Source organism: Hipposideros armiger, unplaced genomic scaffold, assembly GCF_001890085.2.
Source record: "Hipposideros armiger isolate ML-2016 unplaced genomic scaffold, ASM189008v1 scaffold_113, whole genome shotgun sequence".
Lineage (NCBI taxonomy): Eukaryota > Metazoa > Chordata > Mammalia > Chiroptera > Hipposideridae > Hipposideros > Hipposideros armiger.
In genome coordinates, this window is record NW_017731463.1 from 517,995 (window position 1) to 544,441 (window position 26,447).

The window sequence follows — 26,447 nt, forward strand, 5'->3', positions numbered from 1 at the left end:
GGGTGAGCTGGGGCTCCAGGGAGGTAGGTGCAAGGTACTAGGCTCCCAAAGAGAGCTCATCTGTAGATAAACACACTGGGGAAAAGAATAATGGAGAAAATAACAAGGGTGCAGGGCTGTGGATTAGCTGGAGCCTAAGCGTTTCCGGAGTGAGGTGATGCAGTGGGTGCGCTCCAGGAATGCAGGCCTGCGGGATTAGCAATCTGGGTTAGGGCATGGCTTGTTCTGAGTTCCTCGTTGTTTGCAGTTCTGGAATTAGTCCCTTGCACTGCTTGTTACAGTTCTCCACTTTAAATCGTAGTTTGTGATTATTTAGCCCTCCTCTGTGTTCTGGTGAAACTAAGATAAAGCCCTATATTTCAGCAAATATTTGTTTTCCTGGCAGTGACGGACCTGCCAGTATTCCAGTTTCAGGGACAGTTCTACAATGTTTGCAGTTTCCACTGCTTGGGGCTTTCTGTGTATTTATCCCTGGATTAGACTCAAAGTGATCCGATTTCATCAAGCCACCGAGTGATTCTGACCGTTTCATCGGGCGATTTGAATGCTGTGCTATTGCAGCTGACATGTATGCATAAGGAATTATTGGGTCACCAGCTCACAGAATGCCTTTTGAGTCTGAACTCACCTTCAGCATGTGCCCGTTGAAGGTAAGGAGGAAACAGCATTGCATGATCTACTTTAGTGACGTTTTTAGTGAGATAACAGTGGATGTCAGGCATGGCCCAGTTGTGTATCTTAAATTTAAGTTTTAGTGCGGCAATTCAGTGGAGAAACAAGAGGTCTTTGAAGAACAAGTGGACATTCAGAGGAAGCGACCGTGTCCTTCAAACCACATCCTTCCTGCCGCCTGTGGGAAAGGGCTGGCATTTGTGATGTGCAGGATAGAGCTGTGTGTATTTCCATAAATAAAAGGACATTGTGTGTGTGTGTGTGTGTGTGTGTGTGTGTGTGTGTTTGGCACCTATGAGCAGTTGATTGCTTCTGAAAGCTTTGTCCCGACTCCAGGATCACCAGGATTTTTAAACACTGAACTAGAAACTGGGCACTAAAATGCATATGCAGGAGACCTGGGAGAGCATTAAGTTTTGAAGGGCAGGGTGAAGATGTGCAACCTGTGCCATATGTGTGGGATTATGGTTCTGGGGAGAAGATTGCAGACATCATATGTTCAAGGTGCAGATAGTGGGTCATACTGTTCAGTGACGGTGGCCCACAGTGTATAGAACATGAGAATATGGTCTGCTAAACCTGAAAACCTGGCCCTATTTTCTTAGATTATATTGTTCATATCATGTTCACAAAGCCACTGGCAATTAATGATTTTTGTCCTTTGTTTTGTTTTGCTTTTTTTGTTGTTGTTATTGTTTTGTTTTTGTTTTGTTTTTTAGCTGAGCCATCCTGCCACCTCTTGGCAGCTCAGCGGCAACTCAGCTCGGGTTGGGAATCAAACTGGCAACCCTGTTACTCAGAGCTCGCACTCTTGAGCGAGCTCTTAACCAACTGAGCCACTTGGCCGGCCCCTTTTTGTCCTTTCTTCAGAGACAAAGTAGCACCCACTCAAAAAAAAATTTAGAATAGAATTAAAAGTTGTGTTAAAATTAAGCTTGGACTATTAAAATCAAAGAATGTTGCTCTAGTTCATTTGGCTCCAACTTTCTCAAGTGCAAAGCAGGACATTTCCATGTGGCAGGTATAATAGTTACCACGTGAACAAAGAGCTAAGTATGAGCATGTTTTAAATGTTCCTGATATTTCCAAATGCTTATCCCAAACCTTAAAGGTACAGATATGGGAAATTTGAGGGTTTCATTTTCCTTTGTAGATTTGCTATTATGTGATTTCCAGAGCTTTTACTAGAAAGTGTATAAACAGGCATGATTTAAAGAGAAAACAAAGTCTTATGTAATTCATGTTGGAAATCCTGAGTATTGTTAAGTCTCCTTGTATATGATCAAAGTGGTAATCTCCTTGAATATGATGAAAATAAAGAAAAGTGATAGCCCTGCAGATTTATTTGAATGTATATTTTCTCCGTGAATAAATTTCCTTCTTTAAACAGTTATGGCAGGGAATGATTTTACTGAGAGGCAGTATGTATTTTTAAATTTTATTTTTGTTTCATTTACACTTCACTGAAATAGGATTTGAGAATAACAAATGTATTTAAGCAAGGATCTTTATCCATTAATATGCTATGAGAATTACATATTGTGAAATTTTAAATATTATAATTTTATTCAAGTGATCCAATTAAAGGAGTACTCAGTTTAAGAAAATGTGTCAAAAGCCCAAATTCTATACAGTGTAATGATGCCTGTTTCTGAGAATTCCATGTGTTTTAGTTCTTAGAACAGACACGGTATATGAGTCCCTGTCCAAGTCTATGAGCGAAATTCTCTTTAAAGGGAACGCTAAATACAGAAGATGAGGTTAGTGATGGGTGAGAGAGACGTGTCCTCCAGGTCACCTTACAGTAAGACTCACTGTTTCCCCAGCTCCGCCAGCTCTACTTAGGTCAGAATCCCAAGTATTTCAGGATCCCATGGGAAGAAATACATTTAAATGATAGGCATGGCATTAAACCTGAGGGATGACATTTTTCTTGAGTAATCATTAATGTTTCAGGGCTTCTAAAACATAATAAAGAATGTATAGCCCATGGATGACATAAATGAATTTCATTAACAGGCACTACAGTTTCAAACTGAAAGTATGTCAGAATAGGTGTTTATGTGTTAATGAAGTACAGAAAAAGTACCCTCCTAACACATTAGAAAAGAATGAAAAAATAAACACCTTTTACATATTGTCTATCCAAATGAAATCATTTCATCCAAATGAAACAAATTTCAATGTTTTCATTGAAATGTTTCCTGCATTGAAAATTCATCGTGGGATAATTGATATATATTATCTTTATAGAAAGATAATGGGAAATACAAAAGCAGTGTTAAGCTTTTATATGCACTCGTGTATTTTATACACTCGTGAAACATTGGAGAATAATATAAATGAGATAAAAAAATATATAACAGTGCAGCATAAACAAGTAAATGTTGCAGAAGGTAAAGGAGGGCACCAGAGTTGATGAGGGAGATTTCCAGGACAATGAAGTGTTTTAAAGATGGACGTTAAAAATGGGTAAAATTTGTCTCCTCAACAAAGAGTAGGGAAAGGCATTCCAGACCATGAAACCCAAGAAGAAAATGAAAAATAATTAATTTCCAATTCTCATTCAGCTTTTGGTTCAAGGGACAAGCATTTCGATACAATGCAACATATTTGATCTTGTTCTGCATAGGTGTTTTTTATTTTTATTTTTATTAACTTTCTTGGGGTGACATTGGTTAGTAAAAGTACATAGGTTTCAAGTGCACATTTCTATAATATTGGGTTGTCAGAAAAGTCATGACACATTTTTTCTATGTTTTTTTGTTGCAAAAATGCATCATGACTTTTCCGACAACCCAATAATACATCATCTATACATCAGCATTGGATCTATACATCACCGCCCAGAATCAGTTTTCCTTCCATCACCATATATTTGATCCCCTTTACCCTCTTCTACCATTCCCTCCCCCCTTAACCCCTAGTAACCACTGAACTTTTCTCTGTGTCTATGAGTTTTTGTTTCTTTGTTTGTTGGTCTTCTTCATTTGTTGCTTTCAGTTTTATATTCTACTCACATGTAAGTGAGGTCATATGATTCTCAACTTTTTCCATCTGATTTATTTTGTTTAGCATGATAATGTCAAGATCCATCCATATTGTCTCAAATGGCAGTATTTCATTCTTTCTTAGGGCCAAGTAATATTCCATTGTATATATGTACCGCATCTTGTTTATCCAGTCATCTATCGAAGGACACTTTGGTTGTTTCCATGTCTTGGCCACTGTGACTAATGCTGCAATGAACACAAGGGTACATATATCTTTTTAGATAAAAGTTTTTAGATTTTTTGGGTAGATACCCACAAGAGGGATTGCTGGGTTGTATGATAATTCTAGTCTTAATTTTTCGAGGAATCTCCATACTGTTTTCCGTAGTGGCTGCACCAATGTTGGTGGTTACATTCCCACCAACAGTGTATGAGGGTTCCTTTTTCTCCACAGCCTCTCCAACACTTGTTATTCCTTGTCTTGTATATAACAGCCACTCTAACAGATGTGAGGTGGTATCTCATTGTGGTTTTGATATGCATTTCCATGATAGCTAGTGAGGTTAAGCATCTTTCCATATATCTGTTGGCCCTTGCATGTCTTCTTCGGATAAGTATCTGTTCAGGTCTTCTGTCCATTCTCTCATTGGATTTTGTTGTTGAAGTTGTTGTCGTTGTTATATGAGTTCTTTATATATTTTGGATATTAGCCCCTTATTGGAGGCGTTGTTTGCAAATATCTTCTCCCATTTGGTTGGTTGTCTCTTTGTTTTGTTGATGGTTTCTTTTTCTGTGCAGAAGCTGTTTAGTTTGATATAGTCCCATTCATTTATTTTTTCTTTTGCTTCCCTTGCCTTTGAGGACAATTCATAAAATCCTCTCTGAACCCAAGGTCCATAAGTTTGGTACCTATGGTTTCTTCTATGCATTTTATTGTTTCAGGTCTTATGTTTCGGTGTTTGATCCATTTTTGAGTTCATTTTGGTATGTGGTGACAGATAGCAGTCTAGTTTCATTCTTTTGCACGTGACTTTCCAGTTTTCCCAGCACCATATATTAAAGAGACTTTCTTTTCTCCATTGTATGTTTTTGGCTCCTCTGTTGAAAGTTATCTGTCCGTATAAATGTGGGTTTGTTTCCAGATTCTCAATTCTATCCCATTGGTATGTGTGTCCGTTTTTCTGCCAATACCATGCTGTTATGATTATTATCACTTTGTAGTATAAAATGAAGTCAAGGAGTATGATATTTCCAACCATGTTCTTTTTTCTTAGTGTTGCTTGGCTATTCGGAGTCTTTTGTGATTCCATACAAATCTGATGTTTTTTCTTCTGTATCTTCTGGGGTTTTGATAGGGATCTCACTAAATCTGTGTATTAGTTTGGGTACTATGGCCATTTGTGTTGATTCTTCCAACCCATCAACACAGAATATCTCTCCATTTCTTTGTGTCCTCTTCAATTTCTTTCAATAATGTCTTATAGTTTCCAGTGTATAGGTTGTTCACATCCTTTGTTGAGTTTATTCCTAGGTATTTTATTCTTTTTGTTGCAATTGCAAAAGGAATTGTTTTTCATTTCTTTTTCTGAAATTTCATTTTTAGTATATAGGAATGCAATTGATTTTTGTACATTGATTTGGTATCCTGCAACTTTACTGTAATTTTTTATTGTTTCTAAATGTTTTTTGGTAGAGTCTTTAGAGTTGTCCATATACAGAATCATGTCATCGGCAAAAAAGTGACAATTTAACTTTTTATTCCCAATTTGGATGCCTTTTATTTCTTTCTGTCGCGTGATTGCTCTGGCTAGGACTTCCAATACTATGTTGAATAACAGTGGTGAGAGGGGACATCCCTGTCTTGTCTTAGTAATAGTAGTAGGGGAGATGAAGCCAGCTTTCTTCCAGTCTTATGAAGTGTGCCTTTGTTTCAGTCAGGTTGACTTCAGAGCCAACCAACAAAAAGAACCCAATGGGAACATTCCTAGCCCCTGTTAGTGATATGCTTCTAACCCCTCACATATACACAGTTTCATGAGCGGATATTATTGCCACCCAACCCACCCTCAGTAAGTATTATTTTTACCAATTTACAAAATCTTTCCTCTTGCAATTTAATAGCAAAAAGGACACAAGTAACAAAATTTGAAGACTTAGATTCTAGTCTTGACAATATTGGCTACTGGATTTGTGACTTTGTTCATTGAGCATATCTGCATCTTAGTTTTCCTCCACTGAGCTATTTATTATTCTGTAAGCACACTGAGCAATCCAAATGCATTGTCTGCTATGCATGTATATTAGAGTTAAGAACCTTCATTATTTCAAGTATTAAATATAACTTCCTACAATCGTACATTTCAGTTAGTGCTAAATTAACATATGCAAGGGTGGCATTGATGATGACCATTTAAATGAATTTCGAGCCTGAAAACTATGCATTCATTATGAGAACATTCATAAACATGATGGTACTTTATTAAATCTCATATTTATTTTATCTTGGTTCCTTAAATATGAGTACATTCCAGGGTAGATAGAGAGCAGATATCACTTAAGAGATTATAAAAATTCAAAATAAAAGTCAAACTAGACTTGGTTGGTTGTATCATCACTATATTAATTTGTTTTGATTAAAGCTTGACAATTGGTTATTGATACATATATTATTCCTAGATTAGCACTTGGAGTCAATGGAGACTTATGAAGTTACTCAATATTCTCTGCTTCCTATCTCTTACTTTCTTTGTGTAATATGCGAAATATTGCTGAGTTGCAATGTCTGATATCTAAAATGCTTTCATGAGGAAGATATAATTACTTCCATTATTTAGCTATATAGAAGGTATCATCACTCAGTTATTTGCCAGAAATATTGAATATGTGAAACAGTTCCCTTCTGTGAGCATAAAACAGTGTTTAATAATTTGTACAGATACTTTATTATGAAGATAAATTAAAATGTTTTCTATAGTATAATTGAATTATAGCTTCTATTTTTTTTAAATTTTAATACGTTGTCAATATTTTTTCTTTGAAATGTCAGTAGTTTATATTATCTTTGATAGAGATGATATTATCAGTTAGAGTTTTTAACATATTTTCAACTTTATTTGTTAAATGCCTAATGGGTCAGTAAGGACTGGCAAATTCAACAATTAGGCAATGTTTATTCATCTCTCCTACTACTATTACTAAACTATACCATTACTACTTATAATAGCTAATATATATTGGACAATTTGTGTGTGCCAGACAGTGTTTGGTACTTCATATCCTATATCTCACTACACCAATGGTGTGTAGGATGTTGGTGGTTTAATATGATCCCTGTCCTTTGGGGCAAATTGTATGAGATGGTTCTAGAACTAGATTGGGAATTTCTGTATCAACGTGATGACTGACCCAGGGCTGATACAGACTTTTTGGGGGCCTTCCTCTTCTCACCACTTAGACTCTGCTGATTCTAGAACATATGCATGAGGCCCCAGGGTGCAGACTTCACAGCCCTGATTCAAGTGAATGCCGAGTTGCAGAGCTCGCCAAATACTCAGGGGCTTACACCACAAGAAGCTGGGAAACAAACTCCTTTTGATGAATGGGTGTGTTTCGGCCTTTAGCTGATATACACTGAAGCCAAGATGTGCAACTTCTGTTACTTTGGTTGAAAACCTACCAACCTGCCCCTTCTTTTCTACCCAAATCAGTATTGTCAAAGCCAGAAATCTTGCCTCTGTCGGCCATGTTGGTAGATACTAGTACAGTGTTGACTTGAGGAGAACATTGACTTAGGAGTGCATGAGTACAATCTGGTCCTTATAAACCTCCCCAATTTACAGAAGTATGTCTTGAGCTCTTAGGGGATTGCAGTACACGTAATTCTCTTGATCAAGTCATTTGTTGATAATACAGATGGTAAAGCCCAAACAGTAGTCCTGTTGGGCTGGCATGGGCGAAAGCAATCATGTTTTGTAGTATTCTTCAGGTTGAGCTGTTTTATTATCATAAGATATGATAGTCCTTAAGAAACAATTTAAGAATATGAATTAATGGGCTGAAGTCCAGGCTGTACCACTTATTTAATTGCTTATGCTTTGGAAAGTTACTTAACTTCGCTACTTTAGTTCCCTTATTTGTAAAATGTATATATCATTAGGGCTATTGTGAGGATTCACTGAGGTTATACATGTAAAGTGCCTAGCACAGGTCCTGGTACATGGAACACATTTACTAAATGCTAATATTAGAATGCTCTAAAATAATGATTTACCAATCCAGCATTTTCTCCACATGGGTGCTCCAAACATATCTGTAATAGAGCTCCTTAACCTTCCTCCCCTGATCCATTTGAGTTTCTATGTGTCATAGTTCAACTTTTCACAATAGCATCTAAGTTAGAAATTCTAGTTGCTTACTCTCCTTCCTGACCCCGCTCATATAATCAATTACCAAGACCATTTAAATATCCCTAATCTTTCTCTTCTGCATTCATATACCAGTGCCTTAGTTCAGGCCCTTATCTTCTCTGGATCTGATTACTAAAGCAGCCTGTTACGTATTCTCACATTTAATCTTTCCCCATTCCCTCATCACTGTTTCCCCGGCACGATCTCCAACAGTAGTGCTCACTAAGGCACTCTTCCTGTCCCCTGTAGGTGTAAGGTAAGCATTTCAGGATGGCGTCTCCTTTGATCTAGCTCCTACCTCCCTCTCTAACATAATTTGCTCCCACAACATATGAGGTGTGATTAAAAAAAATACAGTGAATGTTTAAATTAAAAAATTTATGACAATAAAAGGCACGTTGTCATTAATCCTCCTCAAAATACTCCTCCTCGCTTTGAACACACTTATCCCATCATTTTTGCCACTTTCTGAAGCAGTTCTGGAAGCCCTCTTTCGGGAGTGTCTTTACTTCATCCTACATCATGACAACACTCTGTGTCACACATCCCTTCTGGTATGGTAATTTCTGGCAAATAAAAACATTACGGTGTGTCCTCATCCACCTTATTCACCGGATCTGGCATCGTGTGACTTCCGGCTTTTTCCCAAAGTCAAAATGACCATGAAAGGTAAATCTTTTGAATCGATTCAGGACATCGAGGCAGCCACAACAATGCAACTAAAGACACTCACAAAAGAGGACTTCCAGAACTGCTTCAGAAAGTGGCAAGAACGATGGGATAAGTGTATTCAAAGTGAGGGGGAGTATTTTGAGGGGGATTAATGGCAATTGTCTTTTACTGTAATATTTTTTTAATTTAAACATTCACTGTATTTTTCAATCACACTTGTATTTTGCACTTTGCAAGTTATTTTGATTTCTTAAAAATTATTTTGTGATTAGAAAAATTCTAGCTTCATTATTTTCTACAATAATGGCAGTGTATTTTCTTTGCTTTTGTGGTATATAATACTAGTATATTTCAATTTTTCTATTGTCATAACAATTAAATTGGAGCTTGAAAATGAATTTTAAGTAAATTACTGAGCATTTGTTTCTAAAATATTGTAAGTTCAATGAATAAACATATTAGGTAGAAATATACATACATAAACTAAAATTGAATATTCTTCTGCTGAAGATGAATTTATGTATGCTAAAGTATACACTAGAGTAATTATTAACATATACTAGAGCATATGTATCTTACATACTAGAGTAATTCCATCTTATGATGTACTTTTTTCTATCTTGTTACTGGACACACCGATTGTTTCTATGGATGTTCATACTTTTTATGCCAAATGTTTGACTGCATAAATAAAGATAGTACAGCTGACTCATATACTATATTTTAAGCTTCTTGATGACAGGGAAACTCCTCCAAGCATGAATTCCCATTATGCTTAGAAATAGCGGAACACTCTGTGACCAATCTGTAAATGCTGTTGGTTGGCTGCCTGAGAGTCAGATCATGAATTTTGAATTGTTTAACCAACAATAATGAGAGTTTTGCTATCTGGCTAAACACTTTAGAAAGACTCTTTGCCCTAAACTCCAACCTGGAAATGACAAAGTTTTTCAAGGGGGTAAAGGTGGATTGGGTAAAAAAAAAAAAAAAAAGTGGCTACTGGTTTGAATTCAAACTAGCAAATATATAGCTTGATTACTGAGATATGTACATTTCTCTCTTTTTAACATGTATTTAAAATACTATAAAATATTACTAAAAACACTAGTGTAAATGTCTTTAAACTCTTCCATATGCCCACAGTATTGTATAGGGGTCAGTAAGCCACGGCCCTCAGATAGAAGCTGCCCACTGCCTGTGTTTGTCAATAAAGTTTTACTGGAACAAGCCATGCTCATTTGTTTCCACATTGTTCATGACTGCTTTTGTGCCAAAATGGCAGAATTGAGTAATTGCCACAGAAGCCGTAAAATAGAAACTCTCAGGCCCTTTAATGAAAAGTTTGGTAACCCCTGATCTAGCATATTAGCTATTATATTTTTTTGTGTTTAGATGTTGTTATATTAATATGTAATTTTGGTGTTTTGTGAGTGGTATATGTCTTACCTTGTATTACAAATAGTGTATTTATTGGCACTGAGCTTTAGATTAAAAAAATGATGGTAAATTCATAATACCCATGGGATTAATGTACCATATTACTAAGCTAGACTTCATTTGTTTGCCTTTAGTTTTATTTCCCCCCATTTTCTTTATTTTAACTGATTCTTATTTACCTTTTAGAAAATATGTTACCATATACTTTAAAGCATAAAGTATTAAAGTAGTTTTTGTGTCTAGAGGTCTATCAAGTGGTTGAACCAGGTTTGGGGGATAGAATTCACCTTTATGATCTCAACAATTACTTTCCTCATTCTCTACAACACACATGGGGATATCTAGTGGACAAAGCACTTGGCTGAATTGATGGGTAATCATTCTGTTTTTGATTGAGCGTAAAATCCTGGACAACCTCTGGTTTAGTTTTCCTTCTCAGAAAACCGAAATGACAATAAATGTCTACCAAACCAACTCTAGGAAATGATTTGCTGATGAAACTGGGTGTTTGCGAAAAAATAAGCACAATTTCTCATTTACTATTATAATGTCAGCGTCTTACAGGACCTGATAAGTAGAGTGTTTATTAGATATTTGTCAAATGAATAATGATTCAATAGAGAATTATAGATGTTCTGGAAGGGTACCGGAACAATTGAAAGTGTACCTTTTAGAGCTAGCAACCCTGGGCTTGGATACCAGCTTCACCTCCCCCCACCCTTCCACTGTGTCAATCACTTTACACACATTAGTTAATCTTTAGCCACAGTTTTATCATCTGTGTGATAGGGATCTAACAGTACCTACTTCATAGAGTTATTGTGAAGATCAAATGGTAAAATCCAAATAAAGCACCCACAATGTACTTGGCACATAAGCAGCTATCTGTAACTATAAGTTATTATCATATATTAATATAGCCTGTTTTGAAGGTAATTCTTCCTTGAAAGTCTTCATCTTCTGTTTGGATATAATTGCTATTCTGAGTTGCTTGCCCCTGAACCCAAAAGAATGAATATTAAAATCTCTCCTTTCAAAATGTCAGTTTCATAATTTCTTTGCCAATTGATCCCTTGACAGTGAGGCATTCTCTCTGACCTTTTTTAGTATCACCAATTGTTTATTAGTCTCTATTTAATTTTAAAAAGCTTTTGTGGTACTGTTGCGTGATGCTTATTAGAGGTTTTGAATTGCGTTTTATACAAAGTATTTGGCTGTATGTGTTTTTATAATGGAAGCAATTTAATTGGGTACTCTGCCTCCACAGATCAGCAAGGGACAAAGTAACTTATTTAAGCGTCCATGAGAGGAGTATTAGAGAAGGGGGAGGGAAAACAAAACACAAAAAACAGCCTCACCATTTGCTTTCTGCACTGAATGACGCATGCATCATTAGGGCCAATGGTAAGTCTACAGGTGTGTTTGCAAACCTGCTGTACTGGCAGGCTCTCCACAGGTCTTCTCCTAGAGTGAAAGGCTAATCACCCACATCTGTTTAGTTTGCACCTGCACAATTTGACAATCCTGGGACAAGGGCACCTTAAACATACTATATCTAACACACTTGAAGTTTCTCTGTTGAGTTTTCCCAAGATTATACTTGTCACACCATAAGAATACAAGAAAATATACCTTTCTTAAAAAGGTGATACCCCAATCAAGTTAATTTACATAACAACTTCCTTTGCACACCATGTCAGCAGGATTAGAGTTAACCAGCCCTCTGCCTGTTGTGATAAGGGTTTCACACAGTGGAGCAAACACCATGCCTCTCTCTGAACATACACACTTCATGTCACCCCACTGACAGAAGCTAAAATTAACATTTGTGGTCAGAGTTGCAGACCATTTGAATGGAATAAGGATATAAGAGAATGAGACCTTAGGGCTTCCGGCAAAAATCCTGAGTTTCTGGTTTATGTAACATTAACATATACCTATTCTGTGGCCAACTCTCTGGTAAAGGAATTAATGTAGACACAGTGATGGGAGGAGGGGCAAAATCTCCTAGAATACACCATGCCCATCTGTCAGTATTCTGTCTCAATTTGGTTGAGTCTTTTAAATCTTTTAATCTTTGTCTATCCCATCTTTTATAACTTCACACTAGTAGCTCAGTTGTGTGGATAAATTGCTTTTCAGAATAATTAAAACAGCATCAATGACAAGTCTATATAATACGAAGCAATAATGTTATATTCCCTTGTAGTTGAAGTTGGTACAATTAATGGAATAACTCAGTTCTTTCTGGGTAGTCTATTCCCAAATCAGAATGGAAATGTTTAGCACAAAGCCTCTGTTTCTCATTCTAACTTGGACTCAACCGTCTTCTAAACATTTCATCGAGCAGACAGGGTCTCTGTTGTGTACACACACACACACACACACACACACACTCACATATGTCCTCAGAGCCATCAAAAGGACTATCATATTGTGATAGATGAAATCAACACGATTCCTTCATTCACAGTGTTCTGAGCGCACCTGTGTTTTTTATGTCGTCTAGACCAGCAGCTCTCTAAGTGTGTTCTGGGAGCTGTGTGTGTTTTCAAGACCCTTTCAGGGAGTTCTAGGTCAGTACAGGTTCTAACACTAAGATGATGTGTACTTTGCTGACATTTGCTCTGATGGTGTAAAAGCAACAGTAAGTAAAGCTGCTAGTTCCTTAGCAGGGCTCGAGACAGGGTCACGGAGTTGTAGTAATCCTCCACGCTCCCTTGCCCACATGTCTTTCACTTAAGAATGTTTGTGACAAAGCAATTAAAAAAAAAGCCAACTAATTGTGTTAAACCTCCATCCTGAGTACACATGTCCTTGATATACTGTGTGCACAGTGTGAGGTATACGTTAAGTTTCTTTTTCATATTGAAGCAGATGTTTGTCTTTAAAAACTTGAGCACTTATTTCAGATGCAAACTGAACTGACTGCTTTTTTCATGATGGCATTTGTACTTGAAAGACTGACTAACAGACAAACTGGTTATTCAGGTGGGTATTTTGCAGATATTTTCTCAAAAATGAGTCAAATGAGCTGTCACATCAAGGAAACTAGTTGACAGTACTTGTTGTCAATAGTAAAATTCAAGCTTTCAAGTAAAAATGAAATTTTGGAAAAATTATTTCCATCACTGTGAGTTTGACAGCTTCATAATATTTAAAGAGTTTTTCTGATGATACAGGTGGTGATATTAATTAATGTCATTTTTCGTATTATATAATGAAGCATGTTGAAATTTGCAAGTCCTGCATAACCCAGGGAGCCAACGTTTCTAAAAAAATGCAAGATGCTATCAGATCGTGCATGGGCAAAAGATTCATTCAATACACAATGGATTTTAATATAACATAGTGTGAAAACTTAGAGATATTGTTTTAGACTCCATTGCATCTCAAATTTACAGAAACATTTTTGTTGAATTGTGGTGCATTTTCAAGGTAAAATATCCACAGTTATCTGAAAAAAAAAACTATTAAAATACTTCTCTCCTATCTACATATCTGTGCAAAGCTGGAGTTTCTTCATGTATATCAACTAAAACAACATATCTCATAACAGATTGAATTTAGAACCAACACCAAGAATCTAGCTGTCTTCTATAAACCCAGACATTAATGCAATTTGCAAAAATGTAAAGCAGTGCTACTCTTATGAATAAATGTTTGTCTTAAAAAATACAGCCTCTTTTCAACAAAACTATATTATTTATGTTAACGTGTAATTGGCTTGTTACTATTTTTAAATGGTTTTTTAAATTCCCAGTTTTAATTTTTAATATGGTAAGTATTGAGATATATATATATATATATATATATATATATATATATATATATGTATATATATATATCCCCATAAACAAAAGGTCTTTGGTGTAGCAATAATGTTGGTAGTGTGAAGAGGACAGGGACTTGAGAGCACAGTTTTGAGAGCCCGTGTGTTAGATACGGGGACTGCAGAATCAAAGACCGCCTCCACCTGCGCAGTTGAATAGAGGAAGTAGAGCAGCACTGCAGCTATGACATTTTCGTGTGCCGCTGAAATAGACGTCTGTGAGGAGGCTGTGGGAAGAGGCAGGACTTCTACAGAGGTGGGGCAGGGAAGGCTTCTGAAAGGAAATGTCACTCTATCTGATTCCTAAAGTTTATCTGAATCTTGAGGTTTATCTGACTCTTGAAGTTCAAGTACACATTAGGCTAATAAAGAGAGAGTGGATGTTCTTATAGAGAACAGCCTGTTCAAAGAAATCAATTATAAGAGAACATGCAGTGTCCTGGAAATTGCAATTGTAGGTTGCATGAGTGAGCCATGGGTGCTGGAGCTGGGGCCTGAGAACTTGCACCTAGTTCTGACTGTGGGGGAGCAATTGAAAGATTCCCATCGTAGGAAGGTAACGAGCAGTAGTGTGGAGGGTCACGTGGGTGTTGGGAAAGACTGGAGAGGGAGAACTAGTGTAGAACTCCACTGCAGTGGTCTGAGACAGGAGTGATCAAGCCTGCACTAAGGCATGGCGGGGATGGGGAGAATGAAGAAGTGGCTTTGAGCAACATTGATGAGGTCGAATTTATAGGATTTGGAGGATGAAGAAGGTGAAAAGCTACAGCTTTAAGGATCTGGCTTACATGTTTGGATAGCAATGGTGCCATGTTTGAGTGAGAGAGAAAAGAAGGGAAGATTGAGGAGAGGTGGTGTTGATAAATATACTTTACCATTAAGTGATACATGACTGTGGATCATCAAGCAGAGAGAGCCAGTGAGTGGTTGAATGTAAATATTTGTTCAGAGAAACACAGAGGCTACAAATAGAGATGAGAGGCCATCACTGTGTAGATGTCAGCTGGGCCCACTGGTCTGACCGAGCTGAGGGTACAGGATGAGAACATGGCAGGGCTGGCATTAGTGTTGAACCGATGAACAGGGCAAAAGCAATACACTGCAGTGATATTGGCTGATGTGGTGTATGTAGGCTTATTTAGGAGAATTTTGTTTTCCAGCTTTCAGTTAACCTAAGGCTGAGATTAAGGAAGATCCCAGTAGGCGAACTGTTTATAACTGAAGAATCCAGGGATTGATTCTGTCAGTTAGTTTTTATATGCTGTTGGTATATTGAGCTGTATGCTTTCTTGCAGTGTGAGAGAGAATAAAAGAGGGGTGAGAGGGAGAGAGGGAGCAGAGAAAAGAGAGGCAGAGGGAGGATGGAGTGTAGTGAAAATACATCCACATGGAAACTGAACACATTCTACTAAAATCTTCTTTTTAAATATCTGGCAGCATTTAGATACTGTAAAACATTTTAATTTTGGTTTAGATTCAAATGCATCTTTTGCCAACCATTTATGATCTATAAATAGCCATTCATATTGTTCCCTCAAAAGCACTTTTAAATGTTTACTGCTGGCCTCAATGATTTGGCTGAAATGATGGGCCAAAACTAAAAAAATTAACCAGAAATTCGCTACATGTGTCTGTGTTTTAATTTTAAAATATATATTAACTACTTTTGAGGATTTGCGCTTCTAGAATCCAAAGAGTAAATGTAAACCATTAGGTTCAAACACAATTATTTAGAAACCTTTACATTTTAGTTCTAACTTAGAAGAGCCTCTGAGTCTAGAATATACTCAATGTGATAGCCATGGGACATGGCTTGCTTGAGCAAAGGACTTGCTCCATAGAGTCACACTTGGTTGGCCCCTGCCCACATACAGACGAAATTCAGTGAGTCACATGAAGTTGTTGAAAACATATTACATTTGGATAACCATAATTAATCTCATTTTGTTCAATTAATTGGGTCAACTTTATCCAAAAGGAGGAACAATGTCATTTCAACATTGCTTACATTTTTAGAAGTAATTTTTTCCCTCCAGATGTCTTCACTGTCTCAATGCTATTTTATTCAGTAAAGAGTTTATGTCAGCTTATCCTTTCGTCATCCGTTTTCCTGGTCATTTAACCAAGTGGACCAAATTCTGTCCCCCGAGATCACCACCCGTTTGACTTTCCTCGCTGTGGTCTCTAATCCCAAATTACCACCACCTACCTCAAATCAGCTTTGAGCCAAAGCATTGGCTGCGTCCAGCTCCAGCACCTGGACAGCTCCCCAAAGTGCGCAGAGTGTGGAGGGGACTCCAAGAGCAAGAAGGTTGCAGAGGAGACGAAAATGAAATGAAGGCCTCTCCAGCTGTCTTGAAGATTGATGAGCGAAAGGAAAGAATTGAGGCAAAGAGTTCTATTAACAATGGGCAAGTCGCTGTTTGTAGATACCTGACATAGAGTAAGCATCCAAGAACTATTTCATGATTATTATTATTCTATTATTATTTTTATTTAGTGATTTTCAAGGTAGTCTGAAGTTAGAGACTAACAATAAATTCTTGTTTTGCTGCCTGCCTCTGTACATTCACATAAAGTTACTGTAGTTGAATCACAAAGCACATTTATTTTCATTTTAGAGGGAAAAAAATTGAAGGATGACAATTAAATAGGGAATTGGGTTGAGTTACAAAGTAACTCAAATGTTGTTTTCGGTGTGGCTTCAGTCATTTCCTTATATAGGGAAAGATGAGAGAAGGTAAACTGTTGCTAAGCATCTCTGATCTGTCTGTCAGACCTAGTTAGGGCCTTACAGATCTTATTTTATTTAATTCAATGTAACGTGAAGCATTTCTCTCTTACGTTTCTTGGTGTAAGATATTAAACTATACTGAAAGTGATTCTAGATGTTGTGGATCCAAATTTGATTTCTATTTCAGCAGCTTTTAGATGACAGAAATTATTGTGCCCTGAAGACTTCCCACACTTTCACATAGCATGAGAGGTGCTGGTCAACTATCAGGTCCTTTCCTCTGTGGCATCACTCTTAGTTCCATCTCTGATCGGCAACTAACCCCAGAGCCTTGAGCATCCCAAGCATCCAGATTTGGTCTCTAAAACTCATTGTCCATTTGAAGGACAGGGTTCCTCTTGGAGAAAGAGCTGCAGTTCTGGGACAGGAGGTATTCAGGATGGACCTGGAGTACCTTGCTGCCCCAACAAGGAAGCCAGTGTTAGTGGACTTCCAGTAGTGACAGATGGGACAATTTGAAAATCTAAAAGTATATACACAAATAATTGAAACACATTAAATGTGTTGTAATTCTATGGATTTGTAATAATACGAAAAGCTTGGTAACTTTTAGAGAATACTAGGGGCTCCACTCAATATTCTGAAAACTGTCAAAGAAAGGGAAAGACTCAGCATTTTTTTTCTGCCTTTCCTTTGCAAACTGCATCTTGGGCTGCACAAAGTAATTGATGAGGCAAATGATATATTTTCAGAAAAAATCCAGTTTGTAACTAATGAAGAAATGATAAACTTAGAATATCACTGCCTTGTAAAACCAGTGGACGAAATAATGAGTCTGGGCAGTGATCATCATCCACTGTCAAAGCCAGTAGCAGAAAAGATGAATAAATCAGGATCTTCAACAAAGGAAAAAACAGGGAACTCACAGATTACAGGCGAACCAAGGCCAAACAAATGCAATGTGTGGATGTTATTTTGATCCTGGTTTAAACAAACCAATAGTATTTATGATACAACCAAAGAAATACTATTAGTAAGCATTAGGGGATCTTTGTCAATGTTTTAGATGTGATATTAGTATAGTGGCCATATACTTGGGATTTACTTCAAAACAATCCAAGATGGATAGAGCAGGTGGGAATTTAGATGAAATAAGATTGCTATATGTTGGCAGTAGCTGAAGCTGGGAAATGGGGTTCATTACTATTTGTGTATGGTTGAAATTTTCCATTATTTAAAATAAAAATAAATATTTTTTATTCCATAAGGTGACCTCATTTAAAATACAGGGCATTTGCATTTGCTTCAAAAGGGTGGTTATGTTGGAATGGGAAAGAATTACCATACTTTCAACTTACCTATTTTTGGAGGGGAGAAAACAGACTGTATATATGTGATCAGATACAGAAACATAACACATTATTATAAAAATCAGTGTAACATGAGTTTATCATCCCTAATGTCACACTAGCTGAGATCACTGTGATTGATCCCAACTCCAGTGGCCATGCATGGACTTCTTTCAAAGCAAAAGTCAGATAGTTTCATATGGTTCCAACTTTTTCTGTCTGATTTATTTCATTTAGTGTGATAATCTCAAGATCCATCCATGTTGTCAAAAATGGCAGTATTTCATTTTTTGTGTGTATATGTGCCACATCTTCTTTATCCAGTCATCTATCAAATGACACTTTGGTTGTATCCATGTCTTGGCCACCATGAATAATGCTGCAGTGAACATTGGGGTACACATATCTTTACATTTTCAGATGGTTGGGGTAGATACCCAGAAGAGGGATTGCTGAGTCATATGGTAATTCTGTTCTTAATTTTTTGAGGACCCTCCATACTGTTTTCCATAGTGTCTGCACCAGTTTACAATCCCACCAGCAGTGTATGAGGGTAAATTTTTCTCCACAACCTCTTCAACGCTTGTTATTGCTTTTCTTGTGGATAATAGCTATTCTAACAGGTGTGAGGTAGTACCTCATTGTGGTTTTGATTTGCATTTCCCTAATAGCTAGTGAAGTTGAGTATTTTTTCATATATCTGTTGGCCATTTATCCTCTTGAGAGAAGTGCCTGTTCAGGTCCTCTGTCCATTTTTTCATTGGATTGTTTGTTTTTGTCTTGTTGAGTTGTATGAGTTCTTTGTATATTTTGGATATTAGCCCCTTATTGGAGGCATTGTTTGCAAATATCTTCTCCCATTCGGTTGGTTGCCTGTTTGTTTTGTGGATGGTTTCCTTGGATGTGCAGAAGCTTTTTAGTCTGATATAGTCCCATTCATTTATTTTTGCTTTTACTTCCCTTGCCTTTGAGGTCTAATTCATAAAATCCTCTTTGAACCCAAGGTCCATAATTTTAGTACCTATGGTTTCTTCTATAGGTAGTTGATTGTTTCAGATCTTATGTTTAGGTCTTTGATCCATTTTGAGTTAATTTTTGTGTATGGTGACAGACAGTAGTCTAGTTTCTTTTTTTTTTTTTTTTTTTTGCATATGGCTTTCCAATTTTCCCAGCACCATTTATTGAAGAGGCTGTCTTTTCTCCATTGTATGTTTTTGGCCCCTTTGTAAAAAATTATCTGTCCATATATAGGTGGGTTTATTTCTTGGTTCTCAATTCTGTTCTATTGGTATGTGTGTCTGTTTTTCTGCCAGTACCACGCTGTTGTGTTTTTTTGGATTTTTTTGGTTTTTTGTTGTTGTTTTAGCTGAACCATCCTGCCGCTTGTTGGCAGCTCAGTGTCAGCTCAGCTCGGGCGGACATCGAACCTCTGTTGCTCAGAGCTCGCACTCTTGAGCGAGCTCTTAATCAACTGAGCCACTCGGCCAGACCAATACCATGCTGTTTTGATTATTGTTGCTTTGTAGTATAATTTGAAGTCAAGGAGTGTGATAACTTCAGCCTTATTCTTTTTTCTCAGGATTGCTTTGGCTATTCCAGGTCTTTTGTGGTTCCATACAAATCTGATGATTTTTTTGTTCTGTATCTTTAAAAAATGCCTTTGGGATTTTGTTGAGGATTGCATTAAATCTGTATATTTCACTTGTATGTGGGATATAAAACTTAAAGTAACAAAACTTAAAGAACAAGACAAACTAACAAAAAACTCGTAGACACAGACAATTGTTTAGTGGTTACCAGAGGGAAAGTGGGTGATGGGGGACAAGTTTTAAATGAGATACAGTTTTCCCCTGCTTTTATTATTCTTTAACAATGATAAGTCAATTTAAAAATCATGGATAGTTTTTAATATTTTTGTCAAAACAAGTCATTGTCAAACTTTTCTTTCACAGACATGGACTCATTACTTTTGAATAAATAAAAACAGTACATAAAAACAAAAAACAATAAATGAAACAGTATTCTGGCTAGAGGTATGTGTCTGTCATATTTCTGTTTCTGACCACTTATCCTACATTATTTCATCATTACTTCTTGAAGACTGAATTTAGTTTAATTACTTCTTTCTTCTTTTGTCCTTGAAAATCTGCCACCCAGAGAGAAATGCCTTCCTAAGATGAATGCTGAGAAATTAGCATTATTATATAATTTACACAAACAGAATATATCAGAAAAGTAGCTATGGTGATAATTTAGCAGCTGAGACCACACGGGAGGATTTCCTTTAAAAAGCATGAATTTGTCTTCATACTTGCTTGACATGCCCTTCAGCAGTCAGGAATCCTCTGGAAATGCTATGGACAAAGAAATTAATGACAACCTGGATCCCACTGTCACTACCTCCTGCCAGGAGATCTGAGCCTAGAGAGCAAGGAGAACTAAACAATACTAATGTTAAAATATTCTTGACTAAATGACCGCAGCTCCTAGAGACAGCACTCTTCCTATGAGCCATCGTAGTTCTCCTGTTTTTTATATATTCATGCCTTCAATCTTCCCAGAAGTCCCATGAGGAGAGTATTGTTCATTATTTTAGGCATATACTACAAGGTGTGATCAAAACATGTGAATGTTTAAATGAAAAAAAAAAACATTATTACAGTAAAAGACACAGTGCCATTCATCCCCCTCAAAATATCCCCCTTCACTTCAAACACGTTTATCCCACTGTTCTTGCCACTTTCTGAAGCAGTCCTGGAAGTCCTCTTTTGTGAGTGTCTTTAGTTGTGCTGTCATGGCTGCCTCGATGTCCTGAATCATTTTGACTTCGGGGAAAAGCCAGAAGTCGCATGGTACCAGATAAGGTGGATGAGGACACGCTGTGTTTTTATTTGACAGTAATTGCCATATACCAGAAGTGATGTGTGACACAGAGTATTGTAATGATGGAGGATGATTTCTGGCACACTTTAAAACACACTTTCCCTCAACCATAGTTCACATCTGACTGACTGCACCAAACAACTTGAAACTTGTCACACACTGTTAGGAAGGTTTGACGTGCCGATTCCTGTATTGAATATCCCTGCCTTTCCATTGGATGGCACTCAGCAACAGCATTCACCATATTTTGTGATCACAATGGAAAGGCTCCATGTCACACATCGTTTCTGGTACAGCAATTTCTGTCAATTAAAAACATTACTTTGTGTCCTCATCCACCTTATTTACCGGATCTGGTACTGTGTGACTTCTGGCTCTTCCCCAAAGTCAAAATGACCATGAAAGGAAAATAATTTGAATCGATTCAGGACATTGAGGCAGCCATGACAGTGCAACTAAAGACACCAACAAAACAGGACTTCCAGAACTGCTTCAGAAAGTGTTAAGAACGATGGGACAAGTGTATTCCAAAGTGAGGGGGACTACTTTCAGGGTGATTAATGGCAATTGTCTTTTACTGTAATATTTTTTTTTTACTTAAACATTCACTGCATTTTTTTATCACACCTCATGTGTTATATGATGAACTGGTGGTGTATAGGAAATAAGTCACCCCACAGTCAATAGGCTAGACTGTGATAGGACCAGAATTGGAACTCTGCAGTCTGAACTAAACCATGCCCTTTTAATCTCTACTCAATAAGCCTCTCGAGGATGAATAGATTATTACTATTAGCTAAAAAATAAGGTGTAGTTAAAAACATAACCAATCACCAATAGTATAACAACAGTGATAATAATTATAATTTAAAACTTGATGACTCCATCTCCACATTAATCCTACCCTAAACACAAATGGCACCAGCCTCAGTTGCTTATGTGTTGGTGTGTCCACAGTTACTGCCGTGTAAATAAAGGGTTTATTTTAGGATGTAATCATCAGATGTTGAACCTGATGACCGTTGGATTAATACAGAATGCTTCAGATTTTGCTTTATATTATGGATTTGAAGCTACATCTCCGTTTTGGTTTTGAAATTTTTCCAAGATTAATTGCTGATCTTGCTGATGTTAGCTCCATAACCGATGATGCCAATAAAATTCACATGCCCAGCACTGAATTGCCAGCATTGAGTTGTTAATGTTTTGTTTCCTTCAAAATAATAAAGTGTCATAAAGTAATTTATAAAGAAATCGCCAATAAAAATGGCTGCAACTTGGAATCTACTTAAAATATTCCATTGGGAAATCACAGAAGTCAATTTCCTGCTTTTAATTTAGTTTTGCATGAAAGTTGTCTGGTTGAAAATGTGTGAATACACTTATATAACACATTTTTATTTGTATAGAATTATTGCTACTGCAGAAGTATTTTAAAATAGTTTATTGTTGTGGGGTTCAGTTCAGAGACTTTTTTTCCCCAAAAAAACTAACTTCTGGTCAATAAAGTGTATATTTGACTTAATATCTACATTTTCCACATATGAGTGACATGTCACTTCTCCAATATATCACTGTAAAGTATGCGTATTGAGAATGCCATGCTCAAGTCTACTCACAATCATATTTACTTTAGTATATTGTTTACCAGAACTTTTAGCCCCATTTTAATAAAATGACTAACTTTTACAATTTAATTGTTGTCCTTTACTACCACAGGTAGTGAGTGTAGACACTTGGTAAAGATCTCTTTGCACAACATGAGTTTTTCACAGAAAATGTGAGCTAATAATGGAACCTAAATCTAACCACTAAATCCAGGGTCATTCCTAGAAAGGGTGGTAATGTTGCTGTTGGGCTGATTGCTACAAATCGTTTAAAGAAAAGGCAAGACACAACTAACCATAGGTACAGGTGTTCAAATGTTTCAAGTGCCATTTACCAAAGTCCCAAGCACACAGTTCAGTGCTAGAGCTCTGCCTAGTAGCTTTGACTTGCTTGCTTGCTTTCAGATGTCCTCTCCTCCTGACCCTTAAGATATAACCACTTTCTTCTTGCACATCTGTGTTCCTACTTTGGCAGCTGAGACTTGGCACTGTGGGTTGAGCTGGGGCAGAGCAGTGTTTTCCAAAGTAGAGCTGGCTGTATTCAAAATGCGGTGCTACTCTTTCCACTGTTTGGGTTTGTTTGAAGTAATAGATAACTCAGAAAACTCTTCCTGAAACATCCCAACTGGGAGAGCATCGTGAGGGATTACAAAGATGCTTGTCAAAACGTCTTTGAGATCATACCTCTAAGAGCCAACAAATGTGATAAACTGTCCTCTCAGAATACATGTGAAAGTTGCATTTATTTCTCATGGTCAACTGAAAAACACAAGTACTTGTAGATGTAGCTTCTGTCATTTGTCTGGTTTTTTTTTTTAATGCCCGCAAGAACTAAGAGAACCAGTTTAAATGACGAATAGGGGTTGAGGGTTACGAGTTTTGGTCCATAATGGTTTTACAACGAAACATCATTGTGACTGAACTTTTTCTTTAATCGTATTCCTTACCGACATTTTGGAAATCAGTGTTTGGTCTCTTCTGTCAGCTTCACCCTCATCCCTTCATTTCTCACTCTGATGCCATCTGTAGTTGTGGGATCCCCCTCTGTACAGAATTAGAGAAAAGCTGGATTCCTCAGCGTGCAAGCACCCTTACCCCATGTGGAGAGCCCTGGCTTGCAGTCAGCACCGGGGCTTAGTGGTAGGGACAGAGGCGATCCCAGCCAGCCAGATGGCGACCATCATCCTGGGATCAGGCTCAGAAGAGGTTTGGGGGGACAGGCATTGTGTATAAATGGGAAGTTGGGGGTGTACCGCAAAAATTCCCAGGGCAGCAAAAATCTATGCCTCCCCTGGGAAAGTGTGACTCTGATCTTGGGTGGGTACATGGGATAAATTTGGTTAACTAGATATTTGAACACAAGGGATAAAATGAGATAGAGCAAAACCCGGGCAAGATGGATCTATGACTTTCTTTTCTTACTTCGTGTGCACTGAGAACAAGAAAAAAAAAATTAACCACTTTGGCACTTTTTCTGCTCTCATAAGATTCGCTCAGTGCACTTGAAAAAGCACTGTGGGAACGATAGATATTATGCAGGGAATTGTGCACTGTTAGAAAAGGAATGAAAAATGTCCATCCACTTCCAGCCCTGGAAAGGATAGGTTTCGTTTAAGATTTGTCTTGAACAGAAGTCTCCATCACTGCGTAAGCATCCTGCCTAGCGTCTCCCCCAAAACCCATTGTTTCCTCTCAACATCCTACCTGTTTTCAGAGACTTCAGTTGTTTTGTCAATGTTCACTCCAGGAAGCCCCTAAGAATAGACTTACTGCTCTGAGCAGATTCTATCTTGGGACATGATGGGTGGAGGACAGTCAAGAACATTGTAGCAAATAGGTGTCCGGTTGGGCTTTTCAATGTTGCCTGTTTGCCAGGGCACAGCAGCGGGCGGGCGGCACTGGAAAAATGCAGTGCCCCATTCTGTTTGAAAGCTCCCTGTCATTTCAGAAGCACTTGAAACCCGGCTTGGCTGCTGTGCTTGCAAAGCTATTAATAGTTCAAGACTTGTACTTGCATCGCCCTCTTTATCTGAAAAAAAAAAAAATCCCCAAAGCTTTTCTCTTCCCAAACAGTACCCGTCAAGCCAACTGTAGCAATCTTCCAACATAACATCACGTAGCTGTTAAAACTTGAGTCAGGCAAGCTAAATCACATTCACTTTTAGGCAAGATACTTCTGTACACACGGCATTATAAAATTTATGGGGAATGAAGATGGTGAATGCTGGGGCTTCCTCCCTAGCCTGGGAAACAGCCAACTCAGCTCTAATTCCGGGCATTGTACTATTTGGAGGAGCTCAGCTTTTCTGTACACCCAGATGGTCCCAGCTTCATGCGAGAGGAGATATATATGGACTTCTTGTACATATGGCACTGGGAAAAAAAATGGAACATGGCCCCATCAGTTCGGGGAAAATAGTGGAAATAATGTCAGAAAACTTAGCGTCTCTTTTTTTTAACAACCTAATATTTTTTAAAGAGATGTATTTCTCTTACACCTTGTCAGCTGGTGCTGCTTGGCATCTAGAAGCCAGTGATTTCACTCTTTGCCCTGATGCTTACTGAAAAGCTTGAACTGCTCTATGTGGGGTGGTTGGCCAGGGAGGTGTGTGCCTGTTTGGGTGTCACTTCTCCAAGGGCATCAGTGGAGTAAATGTGCTCGCTTCCCAGTCAGAAAAGCAAGTGGGAAGGGAAGTGTTTCCCAAAGGGTGGAGCACGGTGGGAGGACAGTGGTAACGGAGAAGCGTCTGCCCTGAGCCATTTGGGTGTCTCTTGCAAGGTCACTTTCTGTCATGAAACCTTCTCTTTCCTGTCAGGGAATCGGATGTTCTCGAGTCCAGGAATTTTAGAGGTGAAAGCTGAAGTTAAGAAAACTATTGTCTTTTAACACAATTGGAAATCTCTTGAAAATAATACACGAAGTGCTTTGCCTAGGATTTGAGGGGAAAAAATATTTCTTTTTCCTTAGTAATGTTTACCTATTTTTAAAGCTGGAAGTTTGGAGTTTTGACAAGAGGTTCTAGGCTCAAACTGAGCTGCTTAAACAGGAAACATGAACACTGCTTGCTCTGAGGTACCCCTGGATACCAAGGAATTGCATTGAGGATGTTTTTACAAACATTCACTGAGGCAAGGGGTGAAGGTTAAATTTAGTTAAAGAGATCATTGTTGTCTTTTAAAATGATTCCCCCTCCTCACTTATTATCAGTCCTGTCATTGAAATTACTTTAAGAACTGCTCTCTCCCTGTTTTTATTTTTTCCTGATGTGTTCATATATTTTCTTGTCAGCTCTTTCTATGTATTCTTTAAGCCATTTCATACCCTTTTACTAAGACATCTGCATTTAAACAAATAAATGATAGGTCTTCCATCACTGAAGCCAACTGAATATTGGCTGAATTCAATCAATTAAAGCCCTTTTATACTTTTACAATTAAGCATGGACACCTCACTCATACATACTTATGTTCACACACACAATCTTATATTTGTTTGGAAACATGGTCAAAAGCTATATTTAGCTTCACAAAGATAAAGTCATAGTAGATTGGAAGAAGAAAGCAAGACGTCGTTCTAAAAAAATAAATCTAATGGCATTTTGCACATCAACCTCATCGCCTGTCCATCAGGCAGCCAGTATGAGGCATCGTCCGCCCCTGTATCCCGGTGACCCCGGCTTCTGCCTGTCTCTTCATCCCCTCACCTGGCACCATCTGCTCCAGCCGCTTCTGCCGAGTCTAAACCTTTTTCACGCTGCTCCACACCCCAGGCCCCTCTCATTATTCTGAAGGTCTGTTGCATTTTTGTTTTGACCTATAAGCCCCAGCAGTTAGCATTAATTTATTCCTTAAATGATTTGCT

At 37.7% G+C, this 26,447-nt stretch overlaps 1 protein-coding gene across 2 annotated transcripts in view; it reads left to right on the forward strand.

Annotated features, from left to right (window-relative positions):
- Positions 1 to 26,447, forward strand: part of CHRM3 (cholinergic receptor muscarinic 3) — a 307,699-nt gene that overhangs the window by 103,890 nt on the left and 177,362 nt on the right. The window contains exon 1 of one of the 2 annotated variants that reach the window (XM_019647551.1): positions 363 to 650. The exons of the other annotated variant lie outside the window; for it this stretch is intronic. The gene's annotated coding sequence lies outside the window, so the exon portion shown is untranslated. Of the gene's footprint in view, positions 1 to 362; positions 651 to 26,447 lie in introns of those variants that run through there. 2 annotated transcript variants of the gene reach the window in all.